Raw genomic sequence first — 21,242 nt, 5'->3', positions numbered from 1 at the left:
GAACACTCGCAAACCAAGTTACTCGCAATCCTAGGTTTTACTATATTCCATTATACATTCAGCATATTGGCAACTGTTCTTTTTATAGTAGACTGCCAGTTTAAAAAAATATATAGAAATGATGAAGTTTAAAAATCACCATTTGCAACCTTTGGCATAATTAAGCCTTGTGATCAAGCCTTGAATTCCTATTGCCTAATTATATAATGTGACCAAAAATGGAACAAATTTACCTGAATTTCCTATAAGCCATGGTCATAATCTAATGTGGCGCAAACATTGGCAAACTAAAACTGACAAACATTACACAAAATGTTTACACGACTCATTCAGTGCAATCCTTTTAACCATTTTGAAATGAAATCTGACTTTCAATGTATTGTTTGGGGGAACATCTTTCTCATGTAGAGCATTTGTACAAAAGGATCTTGTTCTCATTATGTTTGTGGGGTGTTTTGCCTTCCACTGCTGACCCAATAGATATGCTGTCCACAGTACATTCCCTGCGAGTACAATAGCTCTTTCTCTTTCATGCTATTACATAATTGTGCTTAATTTTACTTCCACTTAAATATTGATTTTACTCTCAGCAAAATTTCTACTAGGCTTCTTCAAATCCTGTGCTTGATTATGTCATTCATGTGTTCACTCTTAATATTTTAGAAAACTTAAACAAAGGTCAATAAATTATTTTGCTTCAATTTTACATTTTCAAAGCTTTACTCTTGGAAGTAATAGGAGGAATACATTTTTATTGGGTATTCAAGACTGAAGAAAGGGGAAAAAAATCCTTATTCTGCATAAAAGCTGAAACTATTTTAAAGGATAAGCTAGCCATAAAATTTGTCTCATATTTACATCATTAAATTCTTTCCTTGATAATTATTAGATAGTAAACTGAAAACTTACATGGACACAATTTGGGTTTCTTTCTCCAGTGTAAAATCGTTCTTAAAGTCAGTTTGTTTCATTTGTGAGAATGTATCTAATGTGCATATTGGTTTAACATAAAAATCTTTGGTATTCTGGACACATTGTTTTTACATAAAGATAGAACAAGTTGAATTTTTAATATTAACTGCATATCCTTTATCTGTGAACACAAAATGTATACATGCTTTTTGGCAATTTCATGAAAATATTTAATATTGTATAGCCTTTGAACTAATGTTTTAAATGATAGAGAAAAAGTGCCATAGAATACCTACATTTACTTTGCGAATGCTGCTTTCTTAAACAGACTAGAGCAATGAAAATAAAGTCTGTAAAAGTTATTGGATCCAAATAATATATAGAGAGACACCAAGGTGTAACTTAGTCTCTCCTTCCCCCTTTTTGTATGAGCTAGAGTTAGCGACTCACTTCCAAATATCAGAGTATGATAAAGAAAAATATTAACATTGTAGTGGGCAAACCTGGTAAACACTACTTTAACCAAATGGTCATGGTAAACATCATCAGGAATATCATGTAACTTCTGACAGGGTATTATAAGAAGGGTACTTTAAGTCTGGACTCTACAAAATCCTTAACCAGTCTTCCTCAAAACAGCCAAGGTCATGAAAAAACAAACAAACAAACAAACAAAAACTGTCACATACTGGGGGACACTAAATAAACATGGATACTAAATGTGCCGTGTTATCCTAGAGTGGGTCTAGTACAGAAAACGGGGCATTGACAGAAAAAGTAGTCAAATTCAAATAAAGTTTAGAGTTTAGCTTATAATAATGTACCAATTTTGGTTTCTTAGTTTCAACACATATAATGTATATAACATAAGATGTTAACAGGAAGAACTGAAACTAGGTAGGGGTATATATAAGCTAACTGTACTAACTTTGTAATGTTTCTGTAAATCTAAAAATATTCCCAAATTAAAAAAAAGAAAAAGAAAAATTCATAGAGTAAAGTCATTAATGGCTACCATGAAACTCCTCATACATATAAAAATATTTCATTAATTTCAGAAAAGACTTTGGATGTAGGTTAATAGTACCCTTATTTCAAGTCAAGAAGCCTTGAATTCCAGTTGCTTAATTATATAACGTTAAGTCTGCACTGGCTAGGTTCTCAATAAACCTAAGTTTCAACATGAACCACGGTTGTCAGCTTAAAGTAAGTGCTTATTTATTCAGCTTATACAATGATTATTCTCATGAAATGTTATATTTCTACATTGAAAAATAACTTTAAGTTCATCTAGTCCAAAAATCTTGCTACTCAATGTGTGCTTTCTCTTGTGCGCATGTATCCAAGTGGCTATCCAATTTGTTTAATCCTCAGGAGAGACAAAGTTCCCATTCACATAGTGTAGCACGTTAACTGATTGTATAATTGTGATTATTAGACTACTCTTTGTATTCAACACAAAGTCAATTTTCCTGGAGCTCCCACCAATTGGTCTTAGTTCTGCCTTCTGGGTCCACACAAAACAGTCTCATTTCTTTTCTAGTGAGCACTCTTTCCCCTTTTTGAAGACAGCAATCATTTTCCCTTGAAAAAGTCTTTTATGTAGGCAGAACATAAGAATGATTGTCAAGGATATTTCTGAGTTCAAAAATCTATGAGGGTCATTGATTCCCCTTTTCTTAAAAGGAGGCATACATTTAAAAGGGATGCACTTTTAATTCCTCAACCAAATGTTAAAATCATTGCTAGCTGAAAGAGGGAAATGAAATTCTAAGTAAGATAACCATATTTACTTATTTTCTCTCAGTATTGGTTTACCGTAATTCTGCATATTGTCCCACTCTACTCTGCACTAGTGAGATCTGTATTTTCCTAATATACAACATTATCTCTCCTTTTTTGGCCTCATTTTCTTTTTTTAAAAATTTTATTGGGGAATTGGGGGAGGGGAACAGCATTGGGGAATCGGGGAAGGGGAACAGACAAGTTGCTGTCCTTATGTTCTTCAGTCTAGTTGTGGAGGACGTTAGCTTCACTGGCCCAAGTTGGCACCATCATTGCGCTCTTCCTGGGTGAGGCAGATTGGCTACTGGCCTCTGGACAGCCGCTCATGGAGGCTCTTGGCAGCTCAACTGGCTGCCGGCCACTCATGCTGGTTGCTGGCTACGCACAGTAGCCCATGGCAGCCCACTGCAGCAGGGGCTGCAGCCTATGCCGTCGCCAGTGACCCACGGCAGCCCAGCTCCAGGTTGAGCGCAGTGTCACTGGCCCTCATATGTGGGATCCGAACTGGAGTCCTCTGGCGTCCCAAGCCAGCTCTTAACCAACGCGCCACTTGGCCGGCCCTGACCTCATTTAAAGTCTTTCTCCTCCCATCCCTCCCGCCAGCGCTCTAGGACTGCCTCTCTAGTTCACAACCACATGCTCTCCTCCTTGGGCATAGCTTCTCTCACTACTTCTCCATCAACCTCTCCTCCCCACTAAAGACTGGATAAAGTGTATGAGAAAAGATAAAATTGTATACAGGAGAACCTACTTACATATTTTTTGTTGAGATAGGAAGACGTATATGAGGTGGAATTTGAGCAATGCTGATAACCTCTTTAGAGTATCACCCGATTTCTTTCTATGTCCAATTATATTAACTCTCCAGTCCCTCTTTTCAGACCTTTATAATCATGTTCAACATATTCAGAGTACAACAAGTGGAATAGTGATGGAAACATGTCTTATGAAGAGAACTGGAAGAGAATTATTACATTAATTACATTAATTGAAAAACTGCCATGCAGAGGAGATAGAAATTTTTTTGGACCATGACAGTAAAGGGTAGAACTAGAACCAACTGGGTAAAAATAGCAGATATGGTTTATCTGCTAGATCTAATAGGCATCTCCACCTGATTCTACCAAAGTATAAACCTTGATTCCTTCCTCTATCAAATATATTTCTCCCATGTCATCCCAGTCTCAGTAAATGGTATTGCCTCTGATTAGGCTGAATTCTAAGATTTCTTTTTAATTGCCTTTCCCCTCCTTTCTTCTATATACCTAATCCATAGCCACGTCTTTCAGAGTTAACCCACAAATATATCGTGATACCATCTGCTTTTTTTTTTATCTCCAGTGGTATGAACTTATTTCAAGTCACCACCGTCTCTTACTAGCTCTCACTGGTCTCCCTTCCATTCTGGACTTTTTACAACATACTTTTAAGAAACATAAAACAGATAATATATTTTTCCTGCTTAAAAGATATTACTTGTTAGAATTAAAATATAATTTTTCAATTGAATCGATAAGGCCATATATGTTTCTATTCCCTGTTTACCTCCCCAAAGTTAATATATAAATGCATGATTTCCATTTTGTCACCTTTCTACAGACACACAGACATTTTTCTCTTCCTAAAATGTCAATTTAATTACCTGATTTAGGAAATTGGTGGGGGAGGGTGGAGGCGGAGTTGTTCAGTGTTGTTTTTCATTATCTTCATGTGCTTACTTCTTGTCATGACAGTTTCAGCATATGTGTCTTTAAGGAGGCCTCAGGCCTTTCCATCAAAAATAGTTCCTAATTACTATCACGGCACCTTGAGTGATTCGTCTCCTTTGTTAGAAAGCAAGTTCCATGGGAATGGGACCATGTTTATCATGTTGCTATTGAATTTCCAGGTCTTGAGAGAATATCTGGTACCTAGAACTGTTCAATATTACTGAAAGTTAGAGAAAAACTGCCTAAAAGTAAAAGGCCAAATGAATTAATTATTACTGGAAGTGATGGATGTGACTGAATGAAGGTGGCATTAGATAACCATTAAATCTTTATTAAACTTGAGATTATGTGGGACTATGATTTTGAAACTTTATCTTAAAAAGAGTTTTGGAAGATGATATTTTCTGATAGTGCTTATGGGCTTGAAAATAGGCTGATCAGGATTCTCAGTTTTTCATTATGTAATTTTGAGTTATTCGTTTCTCTTTCCTCAGGATTCTGCAACAAGGGAACAATGATAATAGTGGATATTGCTAACAGCAGCAGAGTTGACTAAATAAGAAAATAAATACAATACAGATAAAATGCCTAGCACAGTGATTCTCAGATAATGTGTGATGAATAGATGTAACTTTTTAAAATTCTTAGATTTATTGCTTTATATAGAACTGTGTAAAAGTTTCAAGTTTTCATTGCAAAATCATTCTCAATAATAGCTTTATGTTAACTATGATGTTTATGTGGCCCACATGGATTTCCCCAAATAAACCATATAACGTTTTCCTAGGGCTGGAGTCTCATATCTGGTCTCCCCCTTTCTTTTTTCCCCATTCTCCTTTAGTCTGTGCAGTGTATGATACACGTGTACTTCCACCATGTGGAATGTATCAGGGACTATATCTTGGATTCTTTCACTTTATAGCACCCTCCGAAGACTCATCTTATTTTCTGTATAATTCTGAAGCTTTGCAACCTTACTGGAATTATATTTATGTGGTTTAAATATAGATGGGGAAGTGTTTAAGGAACAACATCCCTGTGGCAGATGACTATAATGTTTTCTCCAATATTTTTCTAAGTTGTAAAAATTGGTCCTAAGGGTTCTTGGTGCCAAGAATTTAAGGTAGAGATAGAAACATCACATGAATGGATAGTTCCATTTAAGGAACACTTTTTTTCAAATGCTACCACATTTTTCTAGATGTACTAATTTAGTCCTATGGAATAAATTATTTGACTTTTTTTTTTTTTTTTTTTTTTTTTAGCTGAGTCATCCTGCTACCTGTTGGCAGCTCAAGGGCTGCTCAGCTCGGGCTGGACTCGAACCACTGTTGCTCAGAGCGCAAACTCTTGAGCAAGCTCTTAACCAACTGAGCCACTTGGCCGGCCCCTTATTTGACATTTTTGAATGGTACAAATATCAGGAAATATTACTAATGAGAAAATACTTTTAATGTAGAGCAAGGTTATAATGTTTATTATTTTCTCAATATACATTAGCTCTAGATATTTTTGTGCTTGCCTTAAAAATTGTTTATTTTAGAGAAACTACAAAAATACGAATAAAAATATGCAGTTGAGATATACTCTTAAATAGCAGAGCAATATACCTTTATGGATATGTTGAGTCAAAGAACAAAATTAAATAAAACATAATTATGTATTTAATATTGCTCCAATATATTATTAAACATTTGAATAAAGTTGACTGGTCTAGGGGAAGATGTTTAGTCATCATTTCACACATTATAATGTGATTGTATAATTAAAGCCATTTAAATTTTTGTTGAATATATAAAGTATTTTTACATTGTTCACGTTTTCCTTTACAAAAAAAAGAAAAAGAAAGAGGTTTTGTTAAATGATGTTGAAAATTATCTCATTTAGGTGATGACAAAATGTCTAATTAATAAAATTTAAAATACAAAAGTAAAAGCAAAAGTAAAATTTTTACCTATTCAAATACCTTGCTTAATTGTAATGAGCCTATTAAAATATAAATTGGAGACATTAAAAAAAAAAACAAGTATGAACTTGAAAGGTTTAAAATGGCTCTTGCTATTCCCTAAGTATACAGTACCTTTTACTTTTTTTGTATTCAGGATCATATACATCCCTGAGAATGTGTATTAGTGTTAAGAAAAAGGAATTCTCAGCAATAAGCCTTGTCCAAATGGCAAAAGGCCACCCAGACTTCACTTAGTACTTTGGACAGCGGTGAGGGCCTATTTTGTGCATAGTTTCAGGATGAGAATACAAAAGCAATATAAAACAAAACAAAACAAACAAGATTGAGGAAAGGGGTGTGCCACATTCTTTACATAAATGCAGAATACCTATAAACACATGTTAGTTTATTGAACATTATAATGTTCTGCTAAGTGTATGAAAACACTGGAGGAAAGGGTTTTATTTTTCTCAAAAGCTGGGTGTCAGAGTCTCTTCCTGGATTCTCATGTAGCCATTAGCTGGAAATCTTTCATTTTAAATGACTTTGTATACGGTTCAAGCTCCAGAATATTAGACTGCTAAATATTATGTGTGTCAAGTTACTCCAGTATATCAATATTGTCATTTTTATGAGAGTTGATCTGGTTTTGTAATTAAACAATTAAACTTTGGTTTTAATTTTCTGAGAAATTAAAAAAGCTCCTAATGAAGGAAAGTTTTATTTTATGCAAATTACTGACTTTTTGGGCAATACAGTGAAAGTCAGTATAATTTAAAATGTATATGACTAATTAAATGAATATAATAGCCAGGATAAAAATGTTAACTTATGAATCTAAATATTTCACTACAGTCTAATATACAAGGGAAATCTCAACAAACATGATCATTTTACATAGATGCCATTGGAAATTGCCTGAACTAGTTAATTAAAGAAAAACTGAACTATTTAAACACAAACAAATTAACATTATACACTTCAGCTTCTCCTGGAGACAATGAATTTAATTTAAGTTTAGAACACTAATTGCTGCAGTTAGAATATTGCTAACAATGAACCAATACTAGCTAAATGTACAGGTGTGACAGCTATGAAAAATGAGTAAATTAAATATTATTCAACTATGCAGGCAAATGTCAATGCGTAATTGGTAGTTCATTATTATATTAACAATGAATAGAAGATTTATCATGCAAATGAGTCCCAACACAATGAAGCCACATCTGTAATAGATTATTTGATTATCAGTCATTAAGAACCATTTGGTTTAATTTAAATATGCTTCAGTGAACATAGCATTTGTTAGTATTAAAAATATTAGAAGGGCGAATGAAGTAATAAAATCTCACTGTTTTAAGAAGCTAAAACATAAAATTTGGTTGTGGAAATACCTTAGAACGTTATTTCTTGTATCAAATGAATGACTTTTAGAGCCGCAAGTGATTTTTGAAATCATTTATTCCCTTCTCAGAGCCAGTTCCTCCTTGCCTAGGAATTAAGTGCTCCTGCTAGATATAAACACCACACACATTCCCTTGCTCGTGAATTTTCCTCTGACTATACCGGACAGCCTTTCTTTCTGAAAAAACATTTAATAATTCATGGACTATAATTAAAATACTGTTCTACTTCAGTTGAATTTCATGATACATAACATTCATCTCCCTTCTGGTCTCCTGAGTTGGCTCTAATTAGAAAGAAAAGCAGTTTAAGAACTTCATTCACATCAAATGCAGTATCACAAGGTTTCAACATTCTGTTTTTCCCTTGAAGCCTAGAAACCTTTGTGAAACTGACTACATTCAGCAGATTAAAAAATAGAATTAGAAAATATGATTCACCCTATTGTAATGATTAACAAATGTCTAAAAATATTCACAATTCAAGGTGAATGCAGTCAGGTGCAGAGAGTACTGAGTAGAGTGAAATTACCTTTCCAGACCTTGGTTTCTTATATTTAAAATAAGTTGGATTAAAATAAGTTTCTATACCCCCAGTTAGCTCTCATCTGGCTCTCAGTTTGTCCCCACAAGTTAAAAGGTTAACAAGACTGGCATTAACTTAAAATTTTCTAATTTCACACAATAAATCAATCCTTTCTTTATTACAATAAAACCAGTGATTTCTATGATTACTATTTGAAAAAGGAATTGTAGAGATAAAAATATCATCTAGTGTTTCAAGAACACATATTAATAAGAGCAATAATAGAAGATGGTAAATAGGGTTTTTGTTTTTTTAAGGTCCTAGAGAAGAGTTTGTGACATTCACTCTCGATAATGGGATCCCTACTTTTTTTTGAAGATGAATAAAAGAGCTTGAATGTGTTACTGTTTCGATTAGAAACAACAAACCCTAACAAAACCAAACTAGAATAGCAATTTATTCAAAGGATTTAAGTGTACAGGTACTTCTTGGGACACTGGAGTGAGAATGCCGCTAGCCCTCACTAGAGGGCTGAAAGCAGAAACTGAGTCTTGTAGTAATTCATTTGGCCTTCTCTTGGCCTTTGCTGACCTCTCTTCCTTCTGCGTGTTGTCTATCTGATTTCATTCAAAGAACTGGCTTTCTCTGCAAGAGCCAGATGATATCGCAATCGTGGCTCAAAAGAGTCATCACTTTAGTTCTAATTTTCTACAGAAACTAAATGAGCATCTCTGGAGAGAGACATTACTTGGTTACTTGCGTCAGTTGCCTGCCCTGCGAATCAACTATAATAAGTAGAGGTGAGATGGCACAGTAAAAATCTGACTGCTTAGAAGCCCCTCTCTGTGTGAAGCAGGTAATTCCTGGGATGGCGGTAGTGGTTCCTGGATTGAATGAAAAAAATATGTGTTATGAGTATTTTTCCTTCGGTTCTGAGCATAATGTACAGTACAAAGGCAATACTAAAGAAATAATTTTGAATAGATGACTCCTTAGAATAACAGCTAATTTCTCACCAACCATCCTTTATTTATGGAGGCATATTTTGACAAACCACACTAATTTATGGGGGAACAAGAAATAATAACTCCATTTAGTGAGCTCTTCTTACATGCCAGAAACTATGTTAAATGCTTAACATGTAATTAATAGAACTAAGCCTTTGTTTCGTTGTCTGATTTCTTAGGCACTATTCAAAGGATGGGAGATTCTGTGATAGGAAACATTTCATTTCATTGCAATGTGACGAGTGTTCACAAAAGGAAGTGAAGGGTGGGGTGCTATGGGAAAGTAGAATTGGGGTTTATCTTACCTGATGTTCATATAAACCCTGTTGGATAGTGTCACAGATGAGTTACCTGACATTTGGCATTAGTAACTTCTTTACCAAGTGGCCCGGAAGGGTGGGAAGGGAGCCTAAATTAGAAGTCTAGTGCATTGTTCTGTACACCTGAAACTAATAATAAAAGAAAAGAAAAGAAAAAAATTAAAAAAAAAGTCTAGCATTCCAGATACAGAAGTCCTCACTATGTTATAATGAGATATTAAAACTTGGAAGTTGCTGTGATATACCAGTCAAACAAATGGTTGTTCCTGGCACAACCGAAGGCTAGGTCTCGGGTTCGCTGATGGGAATCCCATTCTTTTCTCCTGCTGTGCATTTCCTCTACAGAAACAGATGAAAAGTACAGAAATGGTGGGTTCAGCTTTCCCATGAACTAAATTAGCAAGAAGTGTCAAATCAATTTAGATTTTGTTACTGGCAGTGACACAAAAACTTCATATCCACACTTCTCTCTAGATGTACTTTTCTGAGAGAAAATCATTTCTTGTAAAAGTGGTGCTGGCACATGTGGAATATTTTGAATTTTATTTACACAGATGTTTAAGGGAAGAAAAGTTTGATGTCTTGTATTTAAAGAATGAGATTCATTTCAGTGCCATTTCACAAATAAAGTAAGAAATGCCTTTGATTAAAAGGAAAACAGAAACAAAAAACCTTGAGTTTATATGTCTTTTACAATAACAAACTTTTTGCTCTAAATCTGTATTTTTTTCATTGTTATGAAAATCAAGTGATTGTGATTGAAGTATGAATCTTCTTCTGTGTGAAAGCATTGAGTTGTTAATTAGGTGACAGATTTCTTATATAATTTTAGAATTTTATTTTTTTCTGTTTATTTTGCATAGAGAAGTTCTGCTCCAAATTCTTAAGATTAATTATCTTAATAAATCACTTTATAGTAACTTGGTAATAGCTACTAATAATAGCTAAAATTTGAAACATTACCACATGTTTAGTATACCTCAGTCGGTAATGCAGCCGCTGATAGGACTATTCTGAGCTAACATTCTAAAAGGACACATATGTGTTTCAAAATATTACTAAGTCCATATATTCAAAATAAGTTTACTTCTTAGTAATAAAAAGAAGAAACTGTAGAAAAAGTTTCTCTCTCAGTGGTTCATTATTTCTCACTACATTTTTCTGTCTGCCCAGCTTTATAGTCTGAGTATGATGACATAATTTATTCTGTGTTCCCAGAGTTGTACTATGAGGGGCTAATAAATATTGTAATCCTTCAAAGTATAATGATATAAAGCAGTAAGCCCAGCCACCTTTAGAACTCTTACAATTCAAATTTTTCTCATCATTTTAACTTGAGTATTGAGATTGTCTTAATATGTGGTCCTTATACTTTTAAATTGGGAGATTGTCAATGCTGAATGAAATCTGGATGGAGCGTGATCAAGAAAGTCGTGCACTTTCGATTATTCCAAGGTTAAACAAATTAAACGAGACATTCCACATGTCATACTTCCCTATGGTGTCACAGAATAATTGATGTCATGTAGAGACATTAAAAAATAACTAAACATTTAAAACAAGCAAAATAATCTGAACCTTTTCTCATGCAGGCATACAATAATCTGTTTATATTTCTCCAAATAGCACTTTTTTGTCTGAACTGAGTTATTAAGTGAATTAGATGATGAAATAGTCGTCTTTTGAAGGCCAATAGTAGAATTTATTATTATTTTCTTCCACAGTTTGAACGGCATGGACTATGAAACATACATGCAAAGGTCACTCTGCTAGTGGCGTGAACTCTACTGGGTATGGAAGACAGTGAGTAATTAAAAGCGCAGCAAGTGAAATTGCTGATGCTGAAAAATCCAATTTCATCACATACTGGCTCTACAAATTTGGGCAAGTTAGTAAACCTCTCAGCAGTTAGTTTCTTCATCTATAAGGTATAGGTAATAATACCAAAATGTCTTAGTGGTTTTCTGATGGCTGATTTGATAGTGGGAATAATACTCCATAAATTTTATTTATTGTCATAATTATATATCCCCAGCACTTATATAAACTATGGTTCTTCATGGGAGTTCTCCAAAAATAGAAGGCAACTTGTAGATGAAGCAAAAGATAGGGATAAAGTGTAAAGATTTCTGATCTCTGTGACTAAGTCAGTTCATCCAGTACACTTTCTGTTATCTCTTTGGGTACAACTGGTCAGTTTTAGTTTTACATACTTTCAGTGAGATTTTGATTAAGCACTATGCCAAATTTTTATGACATAACTAATAGTAATAACAAAAGTAATGATCAGAATTGTAGCACCTATTTCTAGATAGCCAAGTTAAGTGTATCACTTTATATTTGTGTACATTCTTTCATTAATTGAAATGAGGTATGAAGTATAGCTAACCCAATTTTATAGAAGCAAAAACTGCAATTTGATTAGCTATAATTATGACAGAATGAGAAAAAGGAGTTTTGAAACTTGAAAGTATCTGCTGAGGCTCCAAATAACTTTACCCATTTCCTTATTTGTATAAACATGTTTTGCAAGTTAGACCTTCATAAGTTGTCCAAATCCATTTTTTATGTGTTTTAGATAAAAATGTTGTTTTTTCATCATATTTCTCCAAAAGGAATTCAATATCATAATTCACATCTGCCAGGAAAAAAAGTGGGGAATAAAGGAGAGGATGAGGGGAGGGGGCTGCAGAGGGAGAGGGAAGGAGGGAGAGAGAGAGAACGAGAACTATAGGCAAAAACAGAGTCTTCCTACTAAAATGCTAAGTATTTAATTCCTTTTCATTTAAAGCATTTATGAAATATTGATTGTTCTGTTCAATTCTTTAAAATCAATAGGGTTTTTTATAAAATAAGTCATTAAAAAATTATGTCTGAATTATATTCTCTAGAAACCTAAATCTTCGGAACATGCCATAGTACATGATGTGAAGTTCATCCTGAAACGATTTTTATTTCAGTTAAGTTATTTGAGTAGGTGTCAAATGTTTACAAAGTTAAATCCATTTTGTGCTAAGTTTGCATTTTGTTTTTATTTCAAATTCGTGCAGAAATCTGAGATGATTTTCAATACATTATTTTCATACATATCAAAAGTATTTCCATGTGATTATGAAGATGGATTTTTAGATTAACTTAAAGCTGAATCTGTTCAAATGGAAATGTGCTAATGTACTTTAGTTTTGTAGAAATAAACTTTAGTTTCTGGATCTTTGCACTCTTAAAATTATGAATTGGTTTCTTATAGATGCTTCAATTTGGAGGAAATACGAATTATATAAGCATTCTTCAATTTGTTGCAGTCATTTTATATTGACAGGTACATTAACCGTGTTCCTCTTAGCATATTTCACCCTATGTAATTTAGTTTTATGTCAAAGAGAATAGAATAATTCATCATAAATATAAAGATTTTTATTTATAATTTTGTTACAAGGTAGAATGGACTAATCTAGCAGCAGTCTCTATAACTCCCACCAAGAACAACAGCAAACATTGTATAAAGCAGAGAAATTATTTATGGGAGTATAATGGTTAAGTGCTGAGGAAATAAACACTTGAGAGACCAGTACACTGGAGTGGGAAGGACCTCAGTGAGGTGCATGTAATTTCTGTAGCCATTCCCCCTTAGGGACTTGCTAATTCTACTAACTCCCACTGGTTGAAATTCAAATTTTGTACTTGTGTAGGGCTGTTGAAAGGGATTCAGAAGAAAAGTAGTGCTTTGGGGAGACATTGGCCTTGGTGCATGCCTGGGTTTATCCTTAGGACATTGGCTGAAATCTGGGGCTATATTGTATGGAAACTAAAAAATTAAACATAATTTTACTAATGTACCAAATGGAATTTCAGCAGCCTCATGAAACACAAATTAGAGGTTGGATCCTATTATAGGGAGGAAACCTGTAAACTACACTGGGGTGTCACTTCAATATTATGGATGGCTAGGGATAAACCAGTGGTAGATTGAAACCTATGGTTCTACGAATGATCCTTCACTCAATCATATCCTTGAATTGCCAGCCATGACCTTCCACCACTTTGTTAGCCTAGCAGAGGCAATTGTGACCCCTTTCTGAAGGAATATATGTGGAACCTTTGTAATTGTTCTACACACAATTTCTGGCATCAAAAATTACTATACATGACAAAACAGCAGCACATAAATGAAAACCAAGATTAAAAACAGATAACCAAAACAACTGCAAATGGCGTAAACTCATGTATTAGATAGCCGGAATTTAAAATAAATTTACCATAGAAACAAATAGAAGTAAATAAACTAAATGATGGAGTATCAGAATTTCAAATAAGAAATAAAATGCAAATTTTAGAATGAAAAGACATCACCTGACATGAAGACATATATATATATATATATATATATATATATATATATATATAATTTAACAGCAGACCAAATGCAGCAAAAAGCAGGAAAAGTGAACTAAAAGAATTATCAATACGAAATACCAAACTGAAGCACATAGATAAAAAGAAAAGAAAACATAAAAATGAGTTTGGGGATGTATGAGTAACAATATAAATAAAGGTCCAACAAATGTCTAAATGTAGTCAGTCATCTCACAAGACAGCGGAGAAAGGGAGGTGAAATAATATTTGAAGAGATAATGACCAAACATTTTTTCCAGAAGCCCTGTGAAATTCAAGACTAACAAATACAAAGAATACAATGCATAAGTGCATCACAGAAGATTGTTGAGGAACAAAGACAAACAGAATTCTCCAAAGTAATCAGGGTGGGTTAAGGGCGAGTAGGGGAATCCATGATGTTGAAGGAACAACTGAGACTTAAAGCTGACTCTCCTGCAGACATTATGGAAACAGAAAGACATTAAAATAACATTGAAAGTCTTAAAATAACTGCCAATGTAAAGCAAAATTATGCTTCAAAAGTAAAAGTGTTTCCTGATATATAAAAACTGATAATTTATTGTCAGTAAACCAGCACTGAAAGAAATATTAAGGGGCACATGGGACAAAAGGAAAATGATCCTGGAGAAAAGCACATATTTCAGAGAGAAAGTAGAAAAAATATAGTGCAAATGTCAGGGCACATGTAAATACATAGACTGGATATTGAAACTATTTAAAAAAAGTGTGAAATAATAGAAAATAAATCATTGGTCTCTGCACCCAGTTCCTGGAACAAAACTTCCATAACCCTGTAATTTCCTAAGAGGTAAGATCACTAGGAACATCTTTTGTTCTAATAATTGATCTTTGACCCTGGCTCCTAACACTGAACTCCTACTAAATTCCTTGGAATTTTTTGTTCTAATGAGATGACCCTTGGTGGGCTCCTGGATGGGGACTGGTCACCAGAAAGACCAACCTGTGATTAGAAGCTTGGCTCTTTCAGCCCTTCTCCAGACCCTATTCTCTGGAGAGGAGCTGGAAGGAGTTAACGATTGATCATGCCTGCATGATAGACTCTCTATAAAAATTCCAAAAGTACGGGGTTCAGAGAGCTTCCTGCTTGCTGAACATGTGGAGGTGCTGTGAGAGTGGTGCCCCCAGAAAGGGCACCGAAGCTCTGAGCCCCTTCCCACGTACCTTGCCCTATGCATCTCTTCCATCTGGATGTCCATCTGTAGCCTTTATCATACCTTTAATAGGAAACTAGTAAACAGTAAGTTAACTTTTTTTTTTCATGGGTTCTGCCACTCTAGCAAATTAATTAAACCTGAAAAGAGAACCCTTAGAACCTCTGATATAGCCAATCGGTCAGAAGCACAGGTGACAACCTGGACTTGCAATTGGCATGTAAAGCGGAGAAGGGGGAGAAGCAGTCTTGTGGAACTGAGCCCTTTATTTGTGGGAGTGGTGCTATCTCCAGGTGGATAGTGTCAGAATTAAGCTAAATTATAGGACACCTAACTGGTGTCATGGAGAATAGCCTGGTGTGGGAAACACACACACACACACACACACACACACACACACACACACACCTATTTTTAGAAGTGCTATGAATGTGGTAGTAGTGTGAGAATAAAGGAGAAACACAGGAGGTAAAACTGAGTTTTTCCTAAATGGATGGTAATGTCTTGTGTGTATTAAAATACATGTACATCTAATGTATGTCAACAATAATAAAAAATGTAGGGGGGGATAAATGAAATTAAAGTCTTCCAATATTTTAGCATTGCCAGGAAAAAGCAAAAATTGTTATGGGATTTTAATAAGTCAAAGAGTCACATTGTAATAATCTTTAGGACCACTAATGAAATATTGAAACAGAGTTTATAGCTAACAAATTAATAGAGAGGGAAACTTTTCCTTATTCAAAAGAAGGCAAAAGGTAGTAAAATTAACATAAAATAGCTTTGTTTTGTGCAGTCTAAAACAAGGAAAAGCATGGTAGTTTTGAATATAACTTTACCTGTAATTATATTCCATGTAAATGAACTAAATATACCAATTAAAAGAGAGTCAGTATAAATGAGTATTTACTGCTTATGAGAAACACATTTTAACTATAAGGACCCAGAATGGAAAAATGATAAACCATGAATAACCAAACTCAAAACTGATGAAAATATTCTAATATCAGACAAAGCAGGCTTTGAAGTAAGAAGCACTAGTAGAGATAGAAGGATATTTCATAGTGATAAAGAGGTCAGTCCACCAGGAATATGTCACAGTTCTACATTTTCATACCCAGTGGTATTACATTAAATACATTTTGGGGAAAAAAATGTCAGAAATGAAAGAAAAATAGACAAATCTATAATTATTGTGGGAGAAATTAAGAGACCAGTCTCAATAATTGATAATGTAAGCTTAGAGAAAATTATAAAATTATCCTACTAAATGAAGGAAATAATGTGATAAAAATTCAATACTCATTCATGATTAAAAACGTATCAGCAAGCTGGGAACCAGAATCCTTCCTTAAGCTGATAAAGAGCACATACAGAAAACCTAAAGCAACTTCATATTTAATGATAACATATTAAAATGTCTCCTTCTGGAATCAGTAATGAGATAGGTCTGTTGAGTAAAAACATTTCTTTTCAACATTTTACTGGGGGTCATTTATAGAAGAATAAGATAAGGACATAAATAAATATATATGGATTAGACTGGAAAAAGTTAAATGAGCATAATCCACTGATGGCAGAATTGTGTACCTAGAATCTTTTAATGAGTCTGCAGAGAAACTCTTAGAACTAATAAATGAATTTATCTTTTTCTAGATTAAAAAGTTGTATTATATACATATATATTATTATACACACACACACACAAAATGGAGAATGAAATGAAACATTAACTAGGAGTAAATATTAAAAAGTTTTGCAAGAACTGTATATTGAAGACAATAAAAGATTATTGAGAGAACTTAAAGATTTAATGAATAGAGTCATCCATCATATTAATGAATTGAAAGACTCAGCTTTGTAAAGGTGCCGATTCTCCACAATATTATTTTCATAGACACATTCCCATTGGAAATCTCAGCATATTTTAAAAATTTATGTGAAAATTGATAAATGGATTTAAAAATATATTTAGAAATGCCAGGACTCAAGAATAGGTCAGATAAACATGAAGGAAAGAAAAGAACAAGGCTAGAGGACCTGATTACTAGATATTGGAATAATTAATTAAAAGGAAGTCAGTTAACAGACCTATAGTATATTTAATAATATGTCATCATTTTCAATTGATTGTCAATCAATGATTGACTTATTAGAATTTTGGTTTGAATGAAAGTTGAAACTAGGACAGCTTCTGTTTCCTGATCCCAATTTTGAATGACTAAATTATATAAGATTCTTACTTTACATTTAAAAGACAAGAAATTCTGCTGGTTTGACTGAAACAATAAATTGTTTCTGCCTCTGTTTCATGCCATATTCAGCAAGTGTGTATTGAGGGCTTTCTGTGTGCTCACTAAATAAGATTTCTGTACAGAAAAAGTGCTTAATAATAGGCATTTACTGCTATGTCATAAGAAGCCATTTTAAGTATATTTCTTATATTTTCTTATGAAGCTTTAATTTTTTAACATTTCATGTTTAAATTTAAAGTGCTACAGACATTGATTTTTGTGTATAGTATGAGGTGGGGGACATAGAAATCCAATTGCCTCAGCATTAAGTATCATAATCTATCCTTTTTTCTCTACTTCTCAGGGACATATTTGTTGATGTAAGAAAGATGTACATATAAGAAAATTATATGTGTGCATCTATTCCTGGACTCTCTGTTTTATTGGTATAATTGTCTATAATTTTGTAATATATTTTAATACCTGTATTGATATCATTTTGACTTACTATCCCCATTTCTAAAGCTAGTATCACTTTGCCTTTTTAACTAACTGAATCTTCATTGGACACTAACTCATGTTCTGCCTTCTCCAGGAAAAAGTCCCTGACCACATACCTTGCATGTGTCTGGGCAAAGTAAATATAGATGATGAAAGGTTTTCCTAATGAAAAAAATAATGTAACTTTGGGCAAGTTATTTAGTCTTTCTGCACTCATTTCCTTATCCAAAATATTTGCATTATAGTAATAGTTTCTCTATAGGAATGTTATAAGTATATAAAGTGACATACCGTGTCTTGCACATAATAATGTCCCCCCAAAATTTTATATATTGAGGTTACTTTATATTTACTATTTTATTTTAGATGTGAGTGGGCACATTGTATATGAAGGGCTAGGAGTAACTCGCAGTCCTCTGTAATTCCTCTGATAGGAATTTATGATGACAATCAGAGAGAGATAAGTTAAGGGAACAGACTATACTCCTCATTTAAATAAGTACTAGTTTTAGAAATAGAAATTGTAAATCAAAATGATGTCAATCCAATCAGATTTCATACAGAAGGTGCTATAGTACAGTCTTGCTGAGGGTCTACCCCTCACCCATGATCATATGTATCTAATTGAGTTAACAATAAATGAGGCATATGTGCTTTGAAGATTCAAGATTTCTAAAACATATTTCAACAAATAAACCAAGGTGATAACAATCACTTTTAATAATACATAAATCATATATTGCTATAGCATGCAGTAAAAAATATATTGGGTTGTCGGAAAAGTCATGACGCATTTTTGCAATGAAAAACATAGAAAAAAATACATAGGAAAAAAAACAGAAAAAAAAGTCATGACTTTTCCGACAACCCAATATTCTACCCTATTGCAACATGTGATGGTGAAGAATCACTTTCCTTAGGGGCAGGAAATTTTGAAATTGTATCATGCTTACTACATGTTTGGCACTGTTGTATGTGCTTTACATATATATTTATTAATTCAGTCCCCATTTTTAAAAATCTACTTGGTAGGCATTATTTTTATTGATAGTTTGCAAGTGTCAAAATTGAAACTCACACAATTTAGATAATTTGCCCAAAGTCACTCACCTAGTAAATGGCAGAGCCAAAATCCAAACCTAGCAGTCTAGCTTTGAAGTTAATACAATATAGAAAATAACAGAATGTTTTAAAAAACTTTAATAGAACATAGAAAAACTTATAGTGTCACCAGAATGCTTTCAGTACATTTTTTATGAAAACAATTATAATGATCAAAGTAGAGTGTCATGTGATTTGGAGGACAGAAGACTTGTTTGGCTCCCAGGTTAAAATGTCTTTACATGGTATAGTAAGTTCTCCATCATATAATCACTGTCTATCTCTTCGGCTTCACCATCCCCTATCCCCTGTCGCAGTTGTGTTCCAGTACTATCGCGTATCTGCAAGTTTGTAATCACACCAGGCTCTCTTCCTGACTCTGAACCTGTTTATTCCTTTTGAGTAGAATCACTCCCCCCACTGACATATCAAGGTCACCTCTTTCACTAATGATTTCCCTCACAAATAGAATCAATCCTTCCTGCATAAATCATGTTCCCTTTACATGATTTTTTATTTTATTTTCACTGAATATGGATTTATTGTTCATATACCAATTTCTCCAAATTGATTTTAATAAAGGATTAGGTCATTTTATTTGCATCTGTGTTCCCATTTCTTAATTCAAGGTTGGGCACATAGTGTTTATTCAAAAGTAAATCATCATATGAATGAATGAATATGGCAAGGATGTATGAAATAAAGCCATAAAGATTTGAGATGCAGGGGGTGGTAAATCTTTCTGAATTATGCTGAGGCCTCATAGAAAAGAGTAGATGTTCATTCCACCCACTTCCATGTTATTCAACCTAAACAAATTATTCATGAAACACTTGTAATGTTCACCTTAGAGCATATGTGATTTGGGAAATGGGCAATTCAATGTGTCTCTGTACCAGCAGCCCACAGGGAAGCGAGGAGGGTTCATGGGAATGCAGGCAATTGTAGGACGTGGTAGAGGGTGAGAGAGGCTATCAGAGATGCTCCGATGAAGTGCAATCGAATTTTGAAGGAGAGAGAATTTCCTTCTCTCGGGATACGAAGGAATTTTTCATGTATTCTATTACTCATGTATTTTTTTCTCAAGTGTCCCCAGTGCCTTGCTCGGTGCTGAGTACATAGTAGATTCTCAGTTTTTTGACATGAGTATGTGATTTAGGGGTGCGGATATGTGCAAGAAGAGCATTCAGAGAGAGAAGTAGGTAAAAACAATCTCAGAAGCAAAATCAAATGGGGCAGATATAGAGGAAAAGTATTTATCTGTTTTAAGTGAGAGAGTGAAGGGTGTGGGGTGTGGTAAGAATGAAGATCCAGAGAGAATAACATGGCGCTACAGTGTTTATGGATTCTCTTAACAAGCAGAAATAGGAAAGGAAAAATAACTCAAACTAATTTTATAATAGTTTTATTAAGATATAATTCACACACATACAATTTATCTTATTAAATTGTACAGTTCAGTAGTTTTTAGTATAGTCACATAATTGTGTAACCATCTCCACAAACAATTCCTACATCATTTAGTCGTAATATCAATGTCTCAAGGTTATTATAACTAAACAACATGTTGACAAATCACTCAATAAAGAATCTGGCTCCTATTAAGCATTGCTTAATAAGTGTCAGCCACATATTGTAATCCAAGTAAATTAGAAGTTACAGAAAGTCTGTGAAATGTCCCTACAGTGATCTGAACCTAGACTGCCACAGTCATTAAATTTGGAGCAGAATTTTTGACCTGTCTCAAATACCATTCAGAAACCATCTATAAACAGCTAGTCAAGTTTTACGAGTCATTGAAAAGTGGATCAATAGGAGACAATAAGTCATCAAATCTTAGGAACTAGCTAAGCTGACAGCATGCCCATGGAAGAAAGGGCTCACTACCAGGAAATGTTTCGCCAGCAGAGGTCAAAGATGTGACAGCCACTCAGGGCCTCCTATTGGTTCCTAATGGTGCCAGTGTCTCCTTTGGCCTGTCCCTTAACATGCTAGAGATGAAAGCTTTCCTTGTGCTTTTTTTTCAGCAAAGCTCTGTGGTCTGTGAATTTCAAATATAAGAAGAAACAAGTGCAGCTGTTGGTATTCAGTGGTTTATGACTTAAAATGTCTTTGAGGTCTTGGTTAGAGAATCAGCTATTGAATAACCTCAGCAACATGAAGGATAGATGATGACAATAATTTCAGCACAGTGAGGAGTGTGTGTGTGTGTGTGTGTGTGTGTGTGTG

This window comes from Hipposideros armiger, unplaced genomic scaffold (assembly GCF_001890085.2).
Source record: "Hipposideros armiger isolate ML-2016 unplaced genomic scaffold, ASM189008v1 scaffold_711, whole genome shotgun sequence".
NCBI classification, from domain to species: Eukaryota; Metazoa; Chordata; class Mammalia; order Chiroptera; family Hipposideridae; genus Hipposideros; species Hipposideros armiger.
The sequence above is the reverse complement of the archived record's forward strand: the minus strand, read 5'-3'. Positions refer to the sequence as shown.